We start from the raw sequence: 20,829 nt of genomic DNA, 5'->3' as shown, positions 1-20,829 counted from the left end.
ATCTTAAATGGTTTTTTTGTGAAGAATCTGGCTTAGAAAAATATTTGAAAACGTTTCTGACCTAGACCTTACCTTACAAAATATCCTAAATGGTTAAGAGTCATAAAACTTGGGTAAAAAATAGTTTAAAAGGCAAATTAATAAAATAAAACGATCTTTAAAGGTTTATAAATAATATTTGAAAAGGTTTCCTATCGACATTTTTGCTAAGAAACATTACTTAAAAGGTTTTTTAGGAAAAACATATATGATAAGATTTCTGACCAAAGAAGTTGTCTTAAAGAAACCTTCTATAATATAGAAAAATATTGATTTAATTCTTAAACACTAAATATCAATAAATACCATTTAGGTAATATAACATATAGAAACTCCCTATACAAATTCAAACATTCCCTTTTCATTCAAACAAAGTAATCAATGAAACCCAGTTCCCTGTTAGAAATCACTGATTAATTGGAAGTTATAGCTGCCAGAGAAACCAACTGAAAGGCCACTTGGAAACCTATCGAGTGTCGGAAAATTTAGAGAGGAAAAACCCATAAGTTTTTGCAAAACAACTGCAACAACAATAAGAGCAGGTGGGGGATCCAAAACCCAAAGCTAAAGCCAATCTGGACCTTGGTCAAATCAGACTCGTCTCGGGGATTGCATTTAATTGCTATAATTTTTCAATTGCAACAAAAGGCGGCCCCACACAGAGACAATAATGGCGAAGACAAAAGGCTAAAACCGAGGCAAAATCGGAATCCAAAACCAGAGATTGTACACATATATATATATATATATATATATACATATATGTGAGTGCATTCAGGCAGGTGGCTGGAGATGGATTTCCTGAAATCAAATCTAGCAAATCAGACCAAAACCAAACACCGAAAACCAAACTAAGACCGATGTCTGTGTCTCGCTGGCAAAATGCTAAATGCTAGTTGTCAGCAGAAACTAAAATTTTAAATGCCCTCAGTGCCAGACAGTGTGAGGGTGGGGTTGGGGTTTTGGGGGAAAATGGAGGAAGAAAAGTCGAGGAAAAGCCGGGCATCCGACAGTCGACAGGCGGCGGAGCGTGCCATCAATATGGCAAACGACGACAAACGCAAACTTGGCAACGACTGAGTGAATCGACGATGATATGGCATTGAACAGAAGGCAGCTATCTATCTGAGAGATACACAGCCCCTCCCCCCCCACCATAGTTACAGATACAGATACATATGTGCACTGCAAAGAAAAAGGGGAAATTTTAGACTTTGAAAGCTTTTAATTATACTTGAAATGGTTGCGCAAGAGTTGTAGTTTTTTAAGTATATTTTAATCCAGTTTAGGGGGAATTCATTGTTTAGTTTTTTAGGGATTTTAAAGAGCGTTAAAAAAGGAATTGAGGATGTTTAGCTTTTTTTTTGGTATTTTTAAAAGGCAAAAAAATTGAAAATTTTTAAAGATATTAAATCATCTTTAAAATGCATTTGAAAGTTTATCATTTTAAAAGGAAACTTAAAACCGTTTCACTACCTTTACTTTACTTAATTTTGTTTTTAGAATGTAAATATAAATTTTAATTTTAAAGAACCAAAAAAATAAGTTTTTTGGGTATTTATTATTTTTTTTGGTATTTTTAAAGCTTTAATTTAAATTTTAAAAGGAAACTTAAAACCATTTCACTTACTTAACTTTACTCTCATTTTAGAATTTAAATTTAAATTGTAAAGAACGTTAAAAAATGATTTTTGGGTATTGATTTTTTTGTTGTTATTTTTAAAAACTTTAAAAGGCAAAAAATTTTAAAATTATTAAAGATTTTTAAATATTATTAAAATGCATTTAAAATTTCCAATTTTAAAAGGAAACTTAAAACCGTTTCACCTACTTTACTTTACTTTACTTAATTTTTTTTTTTAGAATTTAAATTTAAATTATATTATATTATATTTTATATAATATTTAGATTTTAGGTATTTTTAGAAACTTTAAAAGGCAATTAATGTTGAAAATTTTAAGGATTTTAAATCATCTGTAAAATGCATTTAAAATTTAAATTTTAAAAGAAAACTTAAAACCATTTCACTTAATTAACTTTAAATTAAATTTAAATTTAAAAGAACGTTAAAAAATGATATTTGTGTATTTAGTTTTTTAGTATTTTTGATAGCTTTTAAAGCCAATAATGTTGAAATACTTAAGGATTTATAATTTTAAAAATATAAAATTAGAATCGTTTCGCTTACTTTACTTTACTTCATTTTCTTAGAATTTTAAGAACCTTTCAAAACGTTTTTAAACCCCAAAAATATATGCAAAAAAAAAACCTATAAATAGCTTTAGAAAAATATAATAAAAAGTAAAATCCAAATACATATCTATGTAAATCTTTGTCTCAGTGCCGCCTTTGGATCGGCCTTGCTCCGCTCTGCTTTTGGCCAGGTTTGCCAGAGCCGCCAAGCTCTTGGCCCGGTGTACAATTACCTTAACGCATCGACAATTATACGAATGGCTGGCTGCCTGCTGCCTGCTGCTTGCCACTCGAAGATGGGGCCAAGGGTGGGGCGGTCTTGGCTGGTTTTGGCTGTTGCCTCTTAGCTGTTGGCTCTTGGCTGTTAGCTGTTAGCTGTAAGCTGTTGCCTGTTTTTAGCCCTGCCTCGGACCAGCCCATCAGGTGCGATATGCGATACGCAGGCGACGCGTCGACGGTTGAGACAATTGCGCCACAAAACGGTTGCGACTGGATGCCCCAGAAGATTGGCCCCCCCTTTATTTTATTTTATTTTAGTTTTTTTTTTTGGTGGCACCACAGAAATGTGGGGAAAACTAAGAATCCACCAACGCCCCCTCAAAAAATAAAAATTAAAGTCAAGTAAAGTCAAGTAAAATAATAGAAATTATATACAAAAAATGCAGAAGAATGAATGTCATAGAAAAGTCGAATTAAAGTAAAAGAAGGTTTATGTATATTTTAAAATATTTGTTTGCAATAAAGCGATTTTAAAATATACAGAAATAAAGGGCTAATAGGGAAATCTTTTTTGACCTTGTCATAAAAGGTCTAATGAAAGTTAAAAGAAGTTTTATATATTTTAAATAATAATTGTTTGTTTTAAAAAGGCTTTAAAATATATAAGATATTTCTTTTTTCATACAAGAAAACTTTAAAATATCTTGAAATAAAAGGTTTATAAGGAAAAAGTAATTATTTTAATAAAAAATATATAAATATAAAAGAAATATATTTAAAAGATTCTAAATAAAATGTTTAAATAAAGTAAAAGTCAGATTTAATACATACAAAAATTGATTTAATGCTATTTTTTGTATTAATTTAAATTTATTAAATATATTCAATTTTAGAAATATTTTTTAAACAATATTTAAGCCACATATTCTCCAATATATATACTCTTTTTGAGGAGCATCTCTTTTTTGGAAAATAAAACCCGAAAATGAAATGAAAATGCAGTAGAATAAAACCACACGTGTTCAGTGAGCTTGTCATAGAAAAGTTTAATTAAAGTTTAAAAAGAAGTTTTATATATTTGGGAAAATATTTATTTGTATTAAAAAAGCTTTAAAATATATAAAAAAAAAATTTTTTTTATATAAAAAAGACTTTAAAATATGTAGAAATTAAGGGTTTATAAGGAAATCTGACTAAGGAATAGACAAATATAAAAGAAATATATTTAAAAGGTTCTAAATAAAATGTTTAAATAAGTTTTGGCTTATTTTTTCACTTTTTTATATAAATCCATTCATTTTAAACGAATTTTTAAGCAATATTTATTTAATAAATGTGTATATAATTTTATAAATATTTTTTAAATAATATTTGTGCAACATATTCTCCAATATATATACCCTTTATACCCCTTAATCGTCATCATCCCTTTTTTGAAAAATAAAACCCGAAAATGATTGCCTGTATCAAGGAGGAAGGTGGAGCACCTGTAGCCTTATCCTTTAGCTTATTGCGGTTACCATGGCCAACATTAACTCCAAACTCTCTATATCCTTCTCTCCATAGACAGGACTCTATATCCCATACTCTCTATATCCCATCTTCCTATCTCTCTTCCCATATCTCTCTCTATATCTCAACTTCATTTCCTGAGAGATGAGATGCGGCTTCCATCGGAAAACTGATTGAATTGAGTCGAGGCACTTGGGGCAATAATTCCAGAATTTATTCGTGGGGGCGGTTTGGGGCATGGTCATACCCTGGGGCACATCCGCAACCCCTTCCCCCTCTTCATGCCACATGTGTGCAGATTGAATTAAATTGTATTGAAAACTTTTTGCGCGCTTCCCCCCGAAAAAAGACAGGCGAAAAAGGATGCAGGCTCTATTTACTTTTTAATTGGCAAAATTAATGCAATGCAATGAAACGAGGCCCGAGATATGGGTATAAAGTATCCAGATCAAATGGGAATATATACACATATGATATATATGATATATATATATGTATATATCCGAGTGATTCCCTTGTTTTCCCGAAAGGGGGAGAGAGAGGCTGACATGCCAACGGCACTTTGTTGGGGGCTGCTTTTGCCGCTGCTGTTTTGTAATTCTTAGAAATTCAATTTTCAACTTAAGGGATACAAAAACAGCTGAAGCAAGTGATTAAGTGAAAAGCAAAAGCAATAAAAACAACAACAACAACCGAAGGCAGAGCACATGCAAAAACAATAACAACAAGAACATTGGGAGAAAAGTTAAGTAAATATAAAAGTATCGGAAAAGATCGAAATGGGAAATACTCTATAAATAATTAAGGTATTTTATTTTATTGATTTCATAATTATTTTCTATTTAAATGCACTTTAAAAAGTTTAAGTATTTTATTATTTATTGGTTATTAATACAATTTTTCCTAAAACAAACTCTCATTTTTGTATTTCTAATGAAATGAAAAATAAGAACAAGATCTATAGTTTTATTTTCCATTTAAATACATAATAAATGGTTAAAGTATTTTATTTTTTATTAACAAAATTCTCTATAAAACCAACTCTACTTTTTCTATTTCTACTAAAATTCAAAAAAGACCAAGTTCTATACCTTATAATTAAATTTCCAAGAAATATTGTATAAGTTCTTTATTTTAACTAAAATGTTTAAGACATTTTTTAATAATTTCCCCTGAAAATAAGTTGAAACTTATTCAATTTTTTAATCAAAATAATTTCCTGAATACTACTCCCCTATTTAATTTGATTTCATTAAATTTCTTTGACCAAATCAAGTCTCTTCTTAAATTCGCAATACCCATTCAGAGTTTCTCATACAACAAAATAAAATAAAATACCAAAAAACAGAACTCACAAATATAAATAAATAAATAAATAAGCATTCAAGAATACTGAAATGTTGTTTGGCGGCGTCGCGGTTTTTGATCCATTCCGCATAATGATAATGAAGATCATGAAGATGACGACGCTTTGCCTTTGGCTTTGGCATTGGCATTGCCCTGCCCGATCTCTGTCCGTCTCTTTGTCCGTCTCTCTGTCCGTCAGTCCGTCAGTCATTCGAGCAAGTCAGTCACACATATTGAAATAATTATTATCTGCATTTTGAGATCGGCAGAGCACCGACTTCGTCTTCGACTTCGACTCCGTATCCAAGTCGGAGGAGGAAGACTACGACGGAGGAGTTCGGCACGGCGAATTGAAGGCCATAAAAAATCAACGCATATTGCACACTGTCAATCCAAAAAGCATCTTGGCCACATGTACTGAGAAAAGCAGCACTGAGAAAAATTGGGGGGATATTACTACCAAGAATATATCAAAAGTTGAATAGGAAAAGTGCTCTCTAAAAAAGCCTTTTTCACAGATAGTGTATATCTTTGTGGCTTTTCAATTTATTATATAAATTTATAATGTAAAAGAAACTATAAACTATTAACTGATAGATATAATAAATGGGACATTTTTTTAATTAATTAAGGAAAAGAAAAAGGAAAAAATACATTCCAAATTATATTATAATTTTTATTAGCAGCTTAAAAACCATTGAAGGAATCATTTCCGACCCTATAAATCATATATATTCTTGATCAGCATCAACAGGCGAATCGATTTAGCCATCTTCCACAGAAAAAAATTTTTCGATTTTTTTTTTTTTCATTTTAAAATAATCAAAATATAACAAAAAAATAATAATTTTTTCACTTTTAAGTTGAATATGTAGAATTATTAACCCAATAAAAACAAACTTAGAGACGCTTTCCGAATTGAAATTAAAGCATTTTTGTCTGAGTTATGATGGATTTTATATTCCAATTTCCTAATCAAAAAGTATGCCTTTCTTTCTTGTTTATATATAATATTTTTTTATATTATATATGTCTCATTTCATATATTTTTAATAAACAAAAGAATTTAAATTGAAATTGTTTTTCATTTATTAAGTTAATTAGGAAAAATTTCATATGTAACTTCTATAACAAATACATTACAAGTTATCTTCTCTTAGTGTTTCTTTCTTTGATTTATTATGTTCAAATGTTATATATTTTTAAGCTAAACAAAAGTTTTACATAAAGCTTAAGAATATGTTATTTAATATATCAAAACATAAGCTTCTTCATAAGATCTTCCATTATATATTTAAACTAATTAAGAAAAAGGGTCTAGATAAACCATTTACAAATACCCTTCAAGTTATATTGTCTCTGCTTTATATTTTATTTAATATATTATATATATTATTTGATATATTTTTAATAAATATATAAATATTAAACATGGTAAATATTATATGTATATTATGCAAATATTTTCCCTATTTTTTTGCAAGTGCCAAGAGAGTCAGTTACGGGCACAGCTCATTAGCACTCACTGCTCTCTCTCCTGGAATATATGTATGTATATCCCTTTGAAAGGAAGTGATAATCCTTTGACAAAGGCCTGCAGAAAATAAAAAAAGGAAAGGAAAAATAGGGGGAACCTGAGGATTTCGCGCATTTCGAACGCCGCGTGAAGTGAACAAGAAAATCCGTGCAAAAAAAGGCGATTCCGGGGAGAGGCAGAGGCGTTTGGCGAGGTTTTGGAAATTCCCCAAAGAATCAAAAACCGAAACCAAACCAAAAACCAAACCGAATGACAACAAGACACTCCTCCACCTCTGTGTAATTCGACGTGTTTGCCTCAATTCGAGCATATGAAAACGGTTTATTTTGCTCGATTAAGTTGCCTTTTGAAATGCGATTCAAGACGAAAGGAGAGTACCAAAAAAAAAAAAGAAAAGAATACTGAATAAAATCAAAAGGAAAAGGTAAGGGCAACAGGATTTTGAGGGGGGAAAAATTGCAGGAAGCTGGGAAAAGCGCGACAGGAAGCAATAAAAAAGGCGAGGGAACCATCGGAAATGACGGGTCCAAGCCCAATATCGCCAAGATATTGAAAGCCGTTTTCCGGTGAGAATAACAATAGGACAAAGATGTGGCATTGATTGGAAGAAAGGCTTTGGGTTAAAGATAAAAAACTAAATAGAAATAGGACCTAATTTAAATGTTATTTATAAATTATTTGGGAGAGCTTTGCCTCACAAAACTCAGGGAAAATAAAAAAATATATATAAAATAGATAGACAAATGATAAAAAATATTATAATTGAAAAATTTTCTTTTACGGATCTATAAATCTTTTAAATACACCCCATAACATCCCTGTAAAACCCTTGAATAAGTTAACCAACTCACAGAAGATATAATAAATATATAAAACATACAGAAAACCTCAATAAAATAATAGAAATATCATAATAAATAAATCTAACTCCCTTTATGGCTATAAATAAAACCCCATAAATGGTATAGGAAACGACTTTCGGTAGCATAACCTTGGCCACATATAATATTAGATAAAATCAAGGATAGGGTTTATAGGTAGCTCAAAAAGGATAAGTCGTTACGAGCGTAACAAGTCATAAAACTTTCACCGATATTCTTCTAACGATAAAAATCAATGGGCGGCCGCTCTCAATGGGCAACAGGTAGTAATTCGATCAGCAAACGGATTTTTACGATTCCGTCATAAAAATGAACTGTTTAATGAGGAAAAGCAGGTTTCAATTGCGAGTACTGAGTTCGGAGTACTGAGTTTATATTGATACCTCCAGACAGAGTGATAGAGATGGCGAATGGAGGTATCATTGATCCTCAGACAGTAGCGGCGGCGCCATAAAAACTCTACTTGAGACTCGTAAATCCGTGGGAAACATTTACGACAGTTAGATATATGTATATATATATATTTTACGACTTTATTATTATTATTAGATGTCTGGGGTTTTTGGGAGATAAATAGGGGAAAGGAGAAAGAGGTAGGGCTTATTTAAGGGAAAGTATAAGCAATTCTTAAATGAAAATATGATAGGAATTACTACATTTTGAGAGGAAATAAATCCTTAAGCAAATTATATATATAGTAAATATAATTTTAAACCAAATCAAAGTACAAGATTCAGGTATTTCTTCTCCCCTGTTTAGCTTCAAGTCTCCAGTTTTGCCTGTAAATCATAATACCCTTCAGCCAATTTCCTGTCTCCCTCTTTCGGCTCCATCTCCTCCAATATTTAGCCCATTACTGCCCCCTGATTTTGCTGCTCCTGCTGGATTTATATATATATATATGTATATATATACATATATTTGTTGTGTGTGATTTTTTCCTTGGGTCGCCCACACAAGGATCTCGCCGTACTTTTGTACTTTACTTTCGGATCCCCCTCTCGGCTGCGCGGGGGGAACAATATTTATAACTTTTCGCGGCGCGCGTCTCAATTCATTTGTCGTGTGTTCGAGTACCTTTCCCCCTCTTGGCCCCCCCTCCTGTTGGTAGAGATCTGCCCCCCGATTTCTGCGAGTGTCTGCCACCTACGTAAGCGTATAATTCGTTTAGCGTCAAAAGGCAGCCAACAACAACGACTACACAAACTTAATCAGTCACTTTAACACCCAGCAGCCGCCACTTGCACAGTGCCACACATGAACAGTCGAGGTCAAGACAAGAAGTAACAAAATTAATAGTAAATTAAAAGTAATAAATATACATACATAATTAATAGAAAATTAAAAGTAATATATTAATTATTTCTATGTCTTATTTATTTTATTAGGTGTTTATCTTAGTTTCTGGTTTGTTTTCTATTTCAAATTTTCTCTTTAGTTTAATTTGTTTGTCTATTTAATCAGTTTCAAATAAAATCTAAAAATATATTACATATATATTATTAAAAATTGAAAAAAACGAGTATACCCAAGTTAGTATTTGATTAAGGGGTATTTTACATGATAAAACATTATTTATAAATTAAAAGCTTGGTAAAAAGTATGATAAATTTATGGATTATTTATTATATGCTTAATTAAAAGCTTTAAAATAATTGTAACAAGTAAATATAATTGTTTTCTACACAGTTGCTATTATTTTGCCCACAAATGTGTGCCCCAAAAGGTAAGCGAGGGAGAGCAAAGGCGCGACAGATAGAGAGAGAAAGAGAGAGAGAGAGCAGGGCCGCGAGAAGTGCGTGAGCGTGGAGAAAGAGACAGGGACCGGGAGTCTGGAAGACTTGGGAGACCGGGAGACTGGAAGATTGGGAGACTGGAAGACTTGGAAGACTGGAGGAGCGAAGAACTGCGTCTGTCATGGTCGATATTGCGTTGACACCAAATTTGCATTAAAATGCAATTGTGAACGCAGAACTCGCAAGGCGACGCGTCTCGTCTCAGTTTGCTTCGCTTCGGTTCGATACACTCAGCGAAATTCCATTTAAATTAGAAAGCATACAATTTATAAAGATAATTTAAAAGTTGAGGTTATTGTAATTCAAATAATTAAAGGCATAAAGCTAGTGATTAAAATCATAATTCTTATATTCTTCTTAGTACTTTAATTTAATTTCGAAGCCTGAAAATCAGTGAAGGAAACATTTCCGACCCTATAAGTCATATATATTCTTGATCAGCATGAAAAGCCGAATCGATTAAGCCATCTTCCAAGGAAAAATAAAATTTAAAATTTTTTTTCGAAATTTTATCCTTATTTTTCCATTAATAAAAAATTTTAAAATTGATAAAAATTTAAATTGAATTAAACTTTAAAATAAGTATGCAGATTTATTAACCTATTAAAAACTAACATAGAACAGCTTACCGAATTGTAATTAATTTATTTTTGGCTTAGTTATGAGTTTTTTAAATTTTGATTTGTAGTGAAATTTGCATATAAAAATATAGTTAATATCGATTAAAAAATGGTATTTCACCTCCAGTCAGAAGCTTAAAACTAAGTGAAGGATTCATTTCCGACCCTATAAATCATATATATTCTTGATCAGCATCAACAGGCGGATCGATTTAGCTATCTCCGGAAGAAAACTTAAATTTAAATTTTTTTCCGAAATTTTGTCGTTATTTTACATTATTAAAAGTTGAAAAAATTGATAAAAATTTAAATGTATTTAAATTTGAAAATAAATATGTAAATTTGTTAACCTAACAAAAACTAACATAGAACAGCTTACCGAATTAAAATTAATTAATTTTTGGCTAATTTATGAGATTTTTACATTTTGGTTTGTCAAAGAAATTATCATATAAAAATATTGATAAATATAAATCTAAGAAACCAAATATTTTAAGCTTAGTTATGATCGATTTCCAATTCAATCCTATTATTCAAATGCAAACTTCAGCCTCCCGCAGGATGTTTTCTAAACTATTGATAAATATTGATCAAAAGGTTCCTAAGAAAGCATAGTTTCAGGTACTGAGACTATCCATAAACACACATCTATACCATATATTTGTTGTTAATAAAATTTCTCTCAGTGTATGTACCCCCTTCCATGGGGTAATGCATCTTTAGTGTCTATTGAGCAGGACATTAGTCACGTGGCCAGCCGTGGGCCGAAGGCAAAAAGAAAACCTGAGGAAAATGCGGCGGGGCGACAGACACAACGCCGCGAAATATCAATTAAATCGCAGAAAATAGAAAGTGAATTCTTTTTTGCGCTTTGATCTTTGCCTGGTTTACGATCTTCTCGAGAATCTGCAAAAGATATTTGACTAACTGGAGACCGGCGACTGGCAACTAGCGACTAGCGACACCAATTAAAAATAGTTTTGACACATCGCAAAGTCCGGGCGACAATTTCAGCAATAAATTAATTACAGCACAAATTTCTTTCTTTTTTTTTTAGAGCTCGGGAGAAAGCCCTGAAAATGCATTTGGCGGATTTCTGATTTTTTTTTTTTTTTTTCCAGATTTTTCGTTTCGTCTTTATGGTGGGCGTGTGTGTGCACACTCAGGCCAACTTGTGTGTGTGTGTGTGGGCGTCTTTACTTCAGTTTACGTATCTCTTTCTGCGAGTCTTTAACACCACAGAAGAATTCAATGAGTGCACAGGGAGAAAATTATACCTAAAACTTCTGATAAATTAGGAAATCTTGAATATATTTATACACTTGCAGGGTATTATAATTTCAGCCAGAAGTTTGCAACGCAGTGAAGAAGGCACCTTCGACCATATAAAGTATATATATTCTTGATTAGGATCAACAGCCGAGTCGATCTAGCCATGTCCGTCTGTCCGTCTGTCCTTCTGTCCGTCTGTCCTTCTGTCCGTCTGTCCTTCTGTCCGTCTGTCCTTCTGTCCGTCTGTCCGTCTGTCCGTCTGTCCTTCTGTCCATCTGTCCTTCTGTCCGTCTGTGCGTCTGTCCTTCTGTCCGTCTGTTCGTTTCTACGCAAACTAGTCTCTCAGTTTTGAAGCTATCTGAATGAAACTTTGTAGTTAGCCTTCTATATACTCTCACTCGTATATATGTCGGAACGGGCCGGATCGGACGACTATATCATATAGCTGCCATAGGAATGATAGGACAATTTTTCCAAAAAAAATTTTAACTTTTTCAGTTTTCAATAGAATTTGATCAAATTTGAGATATAGCCATTTTACTATACTCTACAATTTAGCATAAAATTTTATGACAATCGGACTACTATATCATATAGCTTCCATAGGAACAATCGAGAAATTAATACAATTAAAAATTATAACATTTTCAGTTTTCAACAGAATAAGATCTAATTTGAGATATAGCCATTTTATATCAGTCCCAAAAATTTTGTGTCAAATATTATGAAAATCGGACGACTATATCATATAGGTGCCATACAAACGATCGTTAGATGTCGAGGAAAAATGCAAATCTGTGAATGTAAAACTGAAAATATAATACGTATATTTTAATGAAATGAAAGCAGGTATTACTTCATGTTTTTTTAACACAAATATATATAATTTATATTGTATGGATTCCTAGTCATCAAATTTCTATCAGTAAGGGTTTATTAACTTCGGCGTGCCGAAGTTAGCTTCCTTTCTTGTTTTAATTTAATGGTTTTAGAGAGATTTAATTTCTTGTAGTGTATAAGACAAGGGCCTGTTCCTCTTCCTGGGTGATAGTCAAAGCCAGGGGGCAGTAGTCCCTGCCATCGTTGATCTCAAGAGGTTTTTTTATAAAGTGTTTGCTAGCCTGTTGTTGGCAGACAACTCAGCCACTAGGCTTGAAAGTTGAAAGCTCCTAAAGAAGGAAATATAACCAAAAAAAAAGAGAGTATCTATATACATATGTAACTATATATATTTATAAATATAGCAAAGGAAACTGCAACCTGCTGCCTCTATCAATTATTCACACATCATCAATGAACTTAAATTACAGAGGCATATAAAACTACTATATATATACATATACCTTACTTGGCCACTACTCTTTTTCCTGCTTTATTTATTTACTTCTTATTTTTTTGTTTTATTTGTTTATGAAACCCACTCGTTTTTTTTTTTTTTGTGAACGTGTCTGCATATTGTTTCGTTCATGTCAAATTATTGACCCGCGCCCGGCATTTTGAAATGTTTATGCCTTTTCATGACTGAGATGTGCAATTGATAAATCCCCTGGAAATTATGAATATGCAACGTGCCGGAGATGAAGATTCCTTCCCAGCAGCAAAAGTTCCCAAGTTCTTTGGGAGCCAAAAGAAAAAAAGACTCGACACCGCCCGCTGACTTTTGAGCCAGGTCGGTAGCCAGACCTAGACAGGGTTCATATGTTTATGCGGCAAAAGAGAAATTCTCAAATTTATATCATTTATGCATAAAGAAAAAATATAATTGAATTAAGCAAACCTTATTTGAATATTTAAATTTTGGGTTTTTGAAGCTGGCATAAACCCAAGGCAGAACCCCCTGTAAGCTTCGATCCTGGTTGGGTTTTTATCAGCAACAAGCGATCAATACAGCAGCAATCAATATGGTCAATAAAGTTCAGGCCTATATGGGGTTTTTCCTAGGGATGGAGAGGAGGAGGTGAAAAAGGAGGGACTCCAAAGGAGCCTCGAGTTGAACAAGGCAACGTGATGTACAGCGCTGAAATTGAAACCCAAGAAGCCTGCCTCAAAGATCACACTCCTGCATATGCAAGTGGCTGACTCCTCAGGAGGGGGTTGGGTTAAGACTGCAGGCTACAGGGTGTTAAGAGTCCAGTGGGTACGGGTTGTTGTTGTTGTTGTTGTTGTAGGGGAGATGGAGGGTTAAGACAGCGGGACATCGGGTCTTCGAGACATTGGAAGATCGGGCATACCGTCACCGTCTCTTGTTGTCACTGTTGTTGTCGCTTGATCGCAAATTTGCCATGGCAAGCTTGACAACTTGCAAGGAGTCAGAACCAAAAAGGCACTGAGAGAAATTTTGGGGAATTTTATAGTGCAAAGGGAAAATAAGTACCTGCAATAAGAGACCATAAAATATATGTTTCAAGGGATTCAGACAGCTGTAAGTCAGGTCCATCAATATCATACTTATAAGTAACATTTTTATTAGTAGGTCAAATTGCTTTATTAGTTTTAGAATCGGCTATTGCCATAAGAACTCTATAATGTCTACACACTCGAATCACCCTTTTCATTTAATTCATGAAATATTTTATAATACCTGACTAGCTTTATGATTTTTTCCTCCCTGAGAGACAATAAAATATATATTTTTCTAGCTGTAAGTCAAGGTTTAAATGTTTAATTAATAACTAAGAAGCTTCTGGATTTTACCCAAATAAATTAAGTTATTAATGGTAATTTTTAGCAGTGCAAAAAGCCAAGAATTGCTTAGGTTGTAGAAGAGGGGAAGTCAGGCAAAGAAGTTTAAGCTGGAAACCAGGCAAAACCATGAAAATCAAGTTAGCAAATGCAGTCGCAAAGCCGGCACCTTAAAATAATGTTACAAAACTTTTTCTCTTCTTTTCTTTATTTTTTTTTGGCATGTAAGCCAAGTACGGCCCTGTAACCAATTCAACGCCATGCCAGACCCCAAAGACAACCCCAACTCCCAAAATCCCAACCCCAACACCGAACTGCAATCCTACCGATCCTCCGGCAGAAACAACAAATTGGAGATCACGGTTTTCATGTACTACATGCAAATTCATTGCTACTGTGGCTCCTCGCTCGCTGAAGCCAACTTCAACTACTACTGTGTGCGCCATAACCATAAAGGCAGTGCAGTGAGTCGAAGGAGCCACTGGCCAGTGGCTGCTGTCAGCCGGAAGAGGAGCAAGTTAAATAAACAATCCGAAACCGAAACAACACACTGAGAAGACCCAACTCTTGGGGAGTCATTCACAAAAAAAAAAAAAAAACTAAGAAAAGATGCTAATGCGCTACGCAACAAATTTTAAGGTCACTCACTTACCCCAAGTCCAAGTAGATAGTTTTTCCCAGGGGTTTTCCTTAACACAATGGGTTGGAAAAAAAATACACAAAAGAAGTCTGCAATGAAATGAAAAAAATTAGTAAATAAATAATAAGGAAATAATAAACATTAAAGAAGTATTCGATATTCTACAGTAACCTGATATTGTAAGTTTTATTTAGCTTATTATTAAAGATACTTTTTCGAATCAATATACCCTTGAAAACCCAGAGTAGCTCGGTTTTTGGCATTATGCTAAGTAGCTAAGAATTGTTTGATCAGCGCCTTTTCAACTATCGAGTATTCGTCGCCTGTTTCTTTTTTTTTTTCTTTTTTATGGGCACAGGAAATCGTAGACGCCACCTCGTCGTGTCCTTTTTCCCTTCCCCAACCCATGCCCCCGTCATGCCCTATGCCCCAATCCCTGCTCTGAGCAAGGAACAAAGCACGTGGCTAGATCTGGTGCCTACACATTCTAGAATTTAAGTGATATATATATTTATGCCATAATCATTTAATTGAACAATTGTCCGTATCGATTGCCTTGGAGACAGACTTCTGTGGAATCTGTGGCCTAATCGGTATCGAGTTTCAATGGCAAGTCTGCCAGCACACACTCACCATTCAAATGGCAATATTTGTTTGTTATTTTTTAAGAGAGTTTAATTCAGCTTTTTTCCAGCGTAAACACAATTCACTCGCGATTAAAACTGGGACACTTGTCGATGCCGAAGTCGACCACGTTCTATATGGCTTAAGCCTTCGATTGACTGACGAAAGAAAGCCGACGTTTCGGAAGGCCATCGATTGGCAATCGTTTGTCAAAGCTATATTATGAATGATATCGATATTTAATAAATTATTATCGATTAGTTGAGGGTTGCCGAGTGGCATTGAGGCAAAAAGCTTTTGATTTTTAGAGGTAGCTACGAAGGAAAGGTAAAAGAAATGTATTACAAAATTGAATTAAATAAAATAAGAGCTACCTTGCCATGATTTTTTCAATGAAATTAAATTGTAGTTTAAAAATATTTATTAGAAAATTAAATAATATAAATCAGAGCTGCCTTGCCATGATTTTTTTTTCAATGAAATTAAATTGTAATTAAATAATATTTATTACAAAATTAAATAATATAAAGGAAGAGCTACGTTGCCATGATTTTTTCAATGAAATTAAATTGTAATTAAATAATATTTATTACAAAATTAAATAATATAAAGGAAGAGCTACCTTGCCATCTTTTTTTCAATGGAATTAAATTGTTGTTCAAAGATATTTATTAGAAAATTAAATAATATAATATTAGAGCTACCTTGCAATGATTTTTTCAGTGAAATTAAATTGTAATTAAATAATATTTATTAAAAAATTAAATAATATAAAGGAAGAGCTACGTTGCCATAATTTTTTAAGAAATTTAATTTTAAATTTCGGCCAAAAGAGTGGCAAAATCATAGTCAGCCATTAAGCACGTTCAAGCCAAAAATAAAAATAATAATAATAATAATAATAAATAAAAAATAAACTTAAGTAGCTCATCAATTAACCCATTTTTACTCATTATTATAAAGCTTCGATGGACATAATTATTAAATGCAAAAATGATTAAATTTTTTTTTAACTTTTGCTTTTCTTTTTTTATTTTAAAAACCATAAATTTCTGCCGTTTCTTGTTTACACTCTCCGGAAATGCGAACAGCAGCAGCAGAAAAAATTTGTAACAACAGAAACAAGAAAAAATAAAAAACAATTCAAACATTTCCTGTGCCCAGGTAGTAGCTCTCCCGAGATTGGCCTTAAAAATTATTTATATATATATTTTTTTTGTTAGAAAATCAAACAATTAACCTCGAACTTGCCGCTTGTCGCGCTTACAACATGTTTGAGACATAAAAATTTCCAATTAATTTTTGTTCGCCGGCTTGTGTGTTTTTATTTTTTTTAGTGGCAACTTCCACGGAAATAAAAAAAGAAGAAGCTGAAAAAAATTGTCACAGCCGCCGTTTACAAATAATTTCTGTGGCTGCTCGTTTTTTCGTTTTTTTCGGTTTGGTTTATTTTTTTCGGCTCTTTGGGGTTTTCAATGGAAACGAAACACATAAAACATGGCCAAACAAGACCGGGCCAAAACCAAACCGAATGACTGATGAACAAACTGACCAACTGATGGAATGACGGTATGCCATAAAGGGATAAAAAATAAATAAATAAAATAAAAGTCAAACACTCGTGCGGCAATTAAAAAGTTTGCTCTGATTGACCTTTTTTGACCCTTTGAAATAAGCGGTCGATAATTTTAAAAATTATTGGGATAAATTAAGCGAGAATTTTTCTGGTTAAACTTAAATATTTTCTTGTTTCAAAAAATATATAAAAATATATTCCTTAAATTTTAATGCGGTAATAGTTGATGTAAGGGCTTTTCTTTTTTATTTAAAATAACATAAAAGATTAATAAATGTATGCTTTGAATAATAATATTGAATAGCATATATACCATATTAATTAAAACATTAATAAAGAAAAGTAAGCAGGTCTTTTTTTAATTAAAAATAAGTCTCTTAAAATATTTTTTAAAACCATTTTAGTTGTTTTAAAATATATATATTTTTAGGAGAAAATATAAAATAAAATATATAAGAATTTAACTATATTTAATTAATAATTGGTTATGAGACCTTTTCTTATTATTAAAAATTACTTAGAGTATTAATTAATGTATGTCTTCAATACAAATAAATAGTAATTGAATTAAATTAAGAGAGGATTTTTCTGGTTAAAAATATTTATTTTCTTGTTTCAAAAAATATATAAAAATATAATCCATGAATTTTAATTAGGATTTTGTACTTAGTTTATGAGGTTTTCTTAATTGTATAAAATTACTTAGAGGATTAAAAAAATTAAAAAATTTGAATTATAATAAGGAATAGCATAAATACAATATTAAATAAAAATTAGAAAAGAATACTAAGGTGGTCTTTTTTAATTAAAAATAAGTTTATAAAAATATTTTTTTGTTGTTACTTAATTTAATTGTCTAAAAATTGATATATTTTTAGGAAAAAATATTACATAAAATATATAAGCATTGTACAATATTTAAGTAATATTTCAGTCATGAGACTTTTTTTTAATATTTAAAATAACTAGAGGATTAATTAATGTATGACTTCAATACAAAAAATAGTAATAAATCTATAATATTTTTAAAAAATTAAAAATCGAAACTATAAGTTTAGGTAGCTTTATTTGTGTAATATTTGATTTGTAGGCATTTTTATATTATTTTCAACAACTAAGAACCTTAAAAAAAGTATTCAATAAATAATATTAAGCTGTAATTAATATATAAAATAATTTAAACATCATTAAGCATTAATAATACAAAGTTTAAGCAGCTTTAATAGGTTTTCCCATACTTGAAAGCAACAATAAATCAAATAAAATAGTTTTTAAATCAAAAACTACTCAAGAATCAATATTTAAACTTGACCAAGTTCACTTTAAATTATGTGGGTAATTTAATTATTAAATATTTTAAGCAAATATTAAACTCAAACCAAGTTCAATTCAAGGGATTCCGAGTTATTCCAATTGATTTTCATTAGTTTCAAGAGCCCAGTGTACACTTTGGCCACTGAGGCGAATTAACCCACATGTTGGCCATGTGATGACAAAAGTTCATTAGCGACGCCTCAGTGGGTTAAGCGGTGGTGGTCATATATACACACACATCCGGTGAGGGGTTGATCTTCTTTTTATCTGGGATTTTCTTGAGAGCAACGCGCGCCTGCTGGGCTTTATTGCTAATAAATATTGGATCATAAATTCATAATTAATATTGTGGGGGGCGAATTCTTGGGACAGACAACGATGACGATGACGATGACTGTGACGACTGTGGGTGTAATAATGTTCTGTACTTAACCCCTTCCTCAGTTTGCCAAATGTAATTTAAGCAAATATTTTAATTGTTTTCGGTCCGAAGGACAAAGCCACCTGGCCACCACCGAAATCCTTTTTCACATGTGACGGAGTCTTGGATAAAATTTTATCGCTTGGAAATTTTTCAATTTGGGATATGGAAATGAAGATTTAAATGCCTGAAATGCAGACTCTCTCGGTATATACATACTATATATGTATATATAGATATATATATATATATTTATATATATAGAGGGCTATAAAAATAGGGAGTGAGACAGGACTCTTATTAGGGCTAACAACCCGCAACAAAGCGGCCATGTCGAAGTCCTCAATCTCTCTTTTTTTTTTCTCCTTTGCTCCTTCTTGGCAAAAAAGGGACATGTTCCACTTGAAAATAACAATTTCATTCAATTTTTGATCATTTGCTACCAGAAATGGCAAATCAAAAAGCCATAAAAACCGACAAACGACCGAAAAACCAAAAAACGGACAAACCGGCGAGTGTCCCGTTTTTGTCGTCCTTCGATGGGTGTGTGTATGTGTGTGTGTGTGTTGCCGTGTGCCTCCTTTAGCTCCTTGAAAGGTTACACGGGGGCGGGTTTCATGGTACTCTGCCTGGACGAAGGGTTTCTTGGTTTTTAAGGGAGGTTTGTCAAGCAAAAATATTTAAAAATATATTTATATATTTTTCTAAGATTTTAAATAGTATAAAAATAAAAAAAAACTAGTACATTTTATAGATTTATGATTTTAAATAATTTTTTATTAGATTTTATGGCCCTAAAAAGTTGATAAAGTATTTTTATATATTTTTTGAGGTAGCCATTAAATAAGAGTATATTGCCAGGAATAAAAATTATCAAATAATATTTATTATATTTTTGCAACTTTAATAGAATTTATTTGCATATTATATATATTGTTTAAGGCAATTAAAATATATGTAATAAATAATTACAAGTATGTTACTAAGACAAGAAGATATTTTTAAATATTTTTCGGGGAATTTAAATATAAAAAAATACAATTTATTTTAATATATTTAAGCAGTAATAAATAAATACAAGTATATTACTAAGACAAGAAGATATTTTTAAATATTTTTCAGGGAATTTAAATATAAAAAATATAATTTATAATAATATTATAAGCAGGCATTACTTAATTTAAATTTTTTAACCTAAAGATACACGCAAAACTAAAGAATTTGAACTTAAATAATACATCAAAGGTGTTATTATTTCAAAAAATAATTACAAAAACTGTTATTCAATATAATATTTTTTTCTTTGTATAAATTAAATAACATGCCTGTCTCTGTAGGCCTAAAATAATACTTTTAAATTTAAAATTTAAAGAAATATATTCCCAAAAGAGTATTCAAAAATTCTACCTTATAAATATTTTCCAAAATTTCTGGTACTTGTGGTTTTTTCGGTGTTTTTTTTTTTGCTTTTCTTTTCTTCTGTGGGTGGTGGAAGGGTCACGGGGTCGACGCTCGTTTGGTTTTAAAATTGAAATGATACACACAGCGCAGTCCACTTGCATGTGATTGAGTTTTCCTCAGCCTCAACCCTCGGTTACTGGTCCTGCTTTTCCTATTTTTTTGTTGGGCAAATCCTGCACGCAAAATTTATGTTGCATAAAATTTTTCAATGAATTTTATACCAGGAATTTGACTTGCTTTCTTTTCTTAAATTTTAAAACGACTTTTTGTGCGCCCAGCACGTGGCATATGGAGCGTAAAGGATTCGGAATTGGGTTTGGGAATTTGGAAAGGGAATTGGGAAGCACCCCAAGGATTCGAGAAGGAAAAACACCACAAAATCGAAGGACACTCTTTATTTTTTTTGGTCGAATGGGGCTTAACATCTTAAAATATATCTATTAAATGGGTATTATTAAATCCGGAGTTTCTGTTAAAGATAAAGAGATGAGGTAATGGTTAGTTTTTAATATTAAAATAGAGGAAAATCGTACATAAAATGGAAAATTTATATTATTTTTCTTGAAAATTAGTTTTAACTGGGGTTAAAATTTTATTTGAAATTTGCTTATAATTTTAACAGAAAAATTTGCCCAACTAGGAGTCCTCCTTCTTCCTTCCTTTTGTCTGGGTGCAGCTACAATTATTGCCTTTT

The 20,829-nt window shown here is 31.8% G+C and overlaps 1 protein-coding gene across 3 annotated transcripts in view; it reads right to left on the bottom strand.

Moving 5' to 3' along the window:
* Positions 1 to 15,516, bottom strand: part of LOC110178026 (uncharacterized) — a 62,524-nt gene extending 47,008 nt beyond the window's left edge. For all 3 annotated transcript variants that reach the window (XM_086836645.1, XM_086836646.1, XM_020945041.2), the window contains exons 1-2: positions 15,373 to 15,516; positions 14,752 to 14,828 (exon numbers count right to left, since the gene is read on the bottom strand). The gene's annotated coding sequence lies outside the window, so the exon portion shown is untranslated. The remainder of the gene's footprint in view (positions 1 to 14,751; positions 14,829 to 15,372) is intronic.
* Positions 15,517 to 20,829: the final 5,313 nt, after the last annotated feature.

Source organism: Drosophila serrata, unplaced genomic scaffold (genome assembly GCF_035046125.1).
Source record: "Drosophila serrata isolate PLE 108 unplaced genomic scaffold, ASM3504612v1 contig_292, whole genome shotgun sequence".
In the NCBI taxonomy this organism is placed as follows: domain Eukaryota; kingdom Metazoa; phylum Arthropoda; class Insecta; order Diptera; family Drosophilidae; genus Drosophila; species Drosophila serrata.
This window is presented reverse-complemented; position numbering and strand designations above follow the sequence as displayed.